Here is a 5,661-nt window from a genome sequence, read left to right on the forward strand (position 1 = left end):
GTAATTGTAACCTGTATCTGTATGTATTTAAATTATAAAACCCTATATAATAAACTAGTAATTAAGTTGAGATGTGACAGGTGATTAGTTTATTTATGATGGATGACATATTAATATTTCCTAAATTGACATCTTATTGGGTGGGCCACATCTAGAAGTTGGTGGTACACTTCATTTTAGTGAAACCCAGGGTAGCCACGTATCGGTGACTGGAGTTTTATGTATCAGCTCGTTTGCGTGTTTTAACCATAACTTACCTCTTTTGGAACAACTGTTGTAGTTGGACTTGAACCGAGATCGGGATTGTACCCGTACCTGTATCTGAAGGTACCCTTATCTAAAATCAGTAAATCTTGGTACCCATACTCGTACCCGAATTATATGGTACGAGTACGGGTACAGATACTTTGGGTACGGTACTCGTTTTGATACCTCTTTGTTCTTTTAAAAAAATCTATACTAAACTAGGTATCGGTGACAATCAATTAACTATAATACCAAAACCGTAATACCACAACCAGAACCGTAGTACCGCAACTAAAACATAATACAAAAACTAAAAATGAAACAAGTCAATCATCATCATCATCATCATCGTACTCAGTATATCCCACCAATAGCAAAGCTATGGTAGGGTCTGAGTAGGGTAAGATGTAGGCAGCCTTACCTCTACCCCATAGGGATAGAGAGGCTGCTTCCGGTGAGACCCCCGGCTCGATAGTAGTTTTGCATCAAGCCTTAGACATAAGGCACATAGCACTCAATCATCGGGACACCTGCTGATCGGTGCATGTACCCTTATCTTTCAGCTATCAACGCCACTACATGATGCCTGATTAACCGTCCGTCACTTTTAACGTTATTTTCACGAGATTAGTAAAATAACGTCAAAATTAGTGCAATTTCACTTTTGCCCACCCGAGGGTTCACACATATATACATCATATGTGCGCACCGCAAGCAGGGCTAAAACAAGTCAATCATAATATAAAATCTATTCTCTTTTCCTTTTCTTTGTTTATTGTTTCCTCATTTTTTATAGAAAAACAAGAAAGAAAAATTAATACATGTTACTTAATGATATACACAATTATACATACATGAAATAAAAATATACGAATAAACAATATATGAATATACACATATAGTTTGAGAATGATCTTATTCAACTAATACATATTATGTTTTGAAAATCTCGCTTGAAAGTTAAGTCATGAGTATTGAAAACCTAATAAAAGTCCTTACATATTTTAAACGGGTACCAGTACCCGTAATACACGTACATGTACCTATAACCAGTAAATTTGGATATCCATACTCGTACGCAATAGACACGTACGGGTACATGTACAGGTATGGATACGGGTATTCAAGAAAAAAATTCATCCCTAGAATGAGATAATCAAAGTTGGGTCAAGAGGATTTGACACCTACGTGGTAATATTCCTTTTGCCACTTGTTTCTCTTAGTTTGTTATTATAGGCTTACTTGTCCAATTTATTTAATTAAATGCTTTCAGACATTTCCGCCTCTATAGTCATTAAGGTCTTCCAATTAATTACTAAGCTAAACATTTGCGTATTGTGTCTATGGATCGATAAATGCATACGATATGTATGTGGACCATGCGGTTAGTTGGTAAAAATCATTTTCATAAATTTAATCACCATAGTATGAAACTCTATAATGTTATATACCCTTTTCGCATGCATAATATTTGTTATGATTTATAGAGGAGTTGAAGAATAGCTCACTGCAAGGTATTACATTGATGCTAGCTCCTATATTAAACAAGATAATACTTGATCACAAACGAAATAGTGTTAAACACTCAATGGCAAAGAAGTCACTTGGAAAAGTTAAGCATAGTGCAATTGCTTAGTCCATGGGCGAATCCACCTCTTTAATGGTAAATTCACAACTAAGTCGTGTCGCTTACAACTCCAAAGCCATAATGAACAGCCGGTTTTCAATATGAATTGGAATAAATGGGTTCCTTTAAAGGTTAATTTGTTCGGTTGGAAAGCAAAAATGGGTAGAATTGCAACTTCGGGCGCACTTTGCAAAAGGAAGGTTATTAATGAAACTAATTGGTATCCGCTTTGTGAAGGAGAAAGGGAATTGGCCGAACACATTCTTCTATCTTGTTATGTTGCTTCGGTGATATGGCAATTTATTAGTCGCTGGTGCGGAATCCCTCCAGTTTATGCGTTCGAAATTAGTGACCTTCTAAAAATACATCTCATAGGTGACTGCGAGAAAAATAAAAGAAAAGCGGTCCATTCGGTGATTCTCATGGCTTGTTGGTGTGTTTGGAAGGCTCGTAATGTCACACCCCATCTTAGGCCTAGGAGTGCGACCGTTAGTTGGTACCATGTTTGTAAAAAATCAGAGTAGCGGGTTGTAGCGGAAGACTTTTATAAAACATAAGGATCAAACTTATAAATATTTACATTACAAAAAGACGAGACGAAAATCTCGTTTGGTATTTACATGTTTATATGTTTTACAAAAATATCATATTTTAATATTCAAACAAAATTATCCGAGCCATCGGATTCTTGAGCCCTTCGTCCGTCAAGCTCTATTCTTGGTTACCTTCAAAATATTATAAAATATGTCAGCAACGAATGCTGGTGAATATGCTGACGCAAAAATATTTTCTTTACTTAATCACCCATCGAGACCACGTAAGCCTCGCCCCATCTTGGCTTAGGAATAATCAAGTTAAACAATCATCATAAATTCGAGTCTCTACAGTAGGTCACCTCAGCAAAACACCGCAGCGTTTCGACATAACTTAGGTACCATAAATATACACATGGTCAATCTCACTCGGACGTAACTTAGGTCCGACCCATCGTGGCTGGAGGTCGTGACCAAGCGTGGTGCGATGTGCCCACCGCATTCCACATATGTAAGGATCCAGACAAACGTATACCACAGCCTGAGGGCTAGGCTTATACTCTTATTTACAATGTTTTTAGAGACACGTAGCCTCATGTAAAGTTTTACACATAACACATTTGATTTGTTTGAAAACAAGTTTATAAAAGTGGGGCGTATTCACCTTTTCAATGGGATCGGCTTCTAACACCGTCCGTGAGTCTTTCTCTTGCTATCTCGCACCTATAGTACGAGTATAACTTTTATTAGTCGGATACACGATCCGACTTAAGACCTTTAGTCTTATTTATATCGATGAACCTTTAGTTCATTATCTCTTTTTACTTTAAAACCTTTAGTTAAAAATAATCTTTATAAACCTTTAGTTTATTTATAAAAACTATGTTTCTTCTTCTTTAAGAAACGTATTTCTTTATTTATTATTTAAGTATACTCATTATACTTAAATAATATATTTTATAACAAAGAATAATCATATACATATATATATATATATATATATATATATATACACTCACATATATATTTCATTTTTCTTTTTCTTTATTTTTTCTTTGTTATACATTTCTTTGTTTATCGAGAATAACTTCGACTTGGGGTATTAAGCTCTTATAATATTTTATTATTATTTTATTCGGGCATTATGCCTACCTTTCTTGGCTCAATATACCCTTCACACTCGGGCAGCACTTCGATTCTATTTTCCTTATCAACTTTCTTGATTAACACCTTCTCTTTGGCACGCTTATCGAGACACAAATACTTCTTGACACGCACTTCGAGATGATCGTCAGGACGTCGGAACAGCACTACTTCTTTGTTTGGAATGTCGTCGGGGAATGGTACAAATATCGAGATATAGAACGGAAATCAAGGTTTGTTGTGGCACGTTTTACGAGGGATTTTTAGAGAGACAGTGGATATTCTAGAGAGAGAGTTGAGAGCTGAGTTTGGGATGGATTGAATGAGACCCCATGGCTGCTATTTATAGACATTTCTCGGAAGTCCATCGCGGTACGCGATGGCTTCTTGGGCACCCATCGCGTATCGCGATATAGCTTGGATGAGTCACCCAGTAGGCCTACCACGTGGCGACACGTGGCAGGCGTCTTGCCATGTGGCGGCAGACGGTGCCACCGTGTGCCACGTGGCACACGCGTCACAACGTGTCAGACACCCCATCGCGATACGCGATGGGATTCTTTTCTGATCCATCGCGTAGCCCGATGGGTCATGAAATCAGAATTTATATTTTTGACCCTGGAGTTTGAAAATTGACAGAATTGGTCCCTTGACTTTGAATTTTGACATTTTTGGCTCGATATTTTTCCGTGATGTTACACGTAATGAGGCCCTTTTCAATAGCAAAAGGGTTTTGGTGAGTACACTTAAAGAAGACATCAAAAGACTTAGTTTTCTTTGGTGAAGAATAGGGGAAAATTAGTGGGGGTAGATTGGGAATCTTGGTGTTCATTTTCCTTTTGATTGTAAACTTGTACTCAGTGTTTTGTTGTTTGGTTGACTAGCTTCTTGTTAGTCTTTGTTTTTCAATAAAATTGGCTGTTAAAAAAAAACCATACAACCCAACCAAACTCAATTTTTCACTCTCATTCACAACTCAACCCAAACCATTTTTCTTATTAAATTAACAATTATGATTTATTGTCAGCTTTTATTCAATAAAAGTTACTATAAATATTAAAATTAAATTATCTTATCTCAAAATTAAAAATTATTTATTTTGAATTAAAAAACTTAAAATTATAGTATGTTTTAAATCGTACTTTAAAAGATTAGATATAATTATATAAATAACTAAAAGTTGGTATGAAACTTTGTAAATATTATAGATATAAATATTAGAGAATTTTTTTTGCAATCTTGTTTCCCCCCCTTAAATATTGAATCGGTAAATGTTTCTTTAAGATAGTATGTTTTATTTCAAAAAAAAAAGAAAATATAACCAACTAATAACAGGATGCCATGTGTAAAAAAAGTTAAAAAATAATAATAAGAAAATACACTATCAAGGCTGGTGGACCGACTAAGTTGGTTCAGATTGTTTGGTTTAACTTATTCTTCATTTTTCCTTTAATAAAAGCGTCGGTCGAACAAGCACAATGCCCGCCGATGAGAGTAGTGTTGGTGCATACAATCAATGTTGTCGTTCGTTCCCAAGAATCTATGTTCTACCCCAACATAAAGTAGTCTTGTTAAATATTCATCATTTGTCCTTACATGTACTCTTGACTAAAGCATAAAATAACACATTCCATGAACTTTATAAGTAGGGGCGGACCCAAGCGTAGTGTACGAGGGTTAGCCGACCATGTGGGAAAAAGAAATATAGTGTCATACATACGTTAAAATCCTGACCGACACATTGAAATTTTGACACCACCCCATGTGGATCTTTGACAAAGCCACACTAGAATATTTGGTGGCAGACTTCAGAAATTTTAAGGCGAGCGTCGCCAAAATTTTGTGCTGGATATGCTGGTTGACGGATTAAACAAGAAAGAAGAATTGTTAAAAGCAACATAAATAATAATAAAAAATATTGAGAGACAGATGTTTTTAATGTTTAAAATAGGTGCGTGGAAAAATTAATTTTAACATTGTAGGGTTAGACTTTGAATTTGACTACAATATTTTTTTACTTTTTTATTTCAAAATAATTTTATTTTATTTTTTTCTTTTCTGTCGAAGTGGGTTTATTTTTGTTTTCCTTTTTTTAATTTACTAATTTATTTT

Source organism: Bidens hawaiensis, unplaced genomic scaffold (assembly GCF_021521415.1).
Source record: "Bidens hawaiensis isolate Kalapana, Puna unplaced genomic scaffold, B.hawaiensis_p1.1 tig00001032_1, whole genome shotgun sequence".
Classification (NCBI taxonomy): Eukaryota; Viridiplantae; Streptophyta; class Magnoliopsida; order Asterales; family Asteraceae; genus Bidens; species Bidens hawaiensis.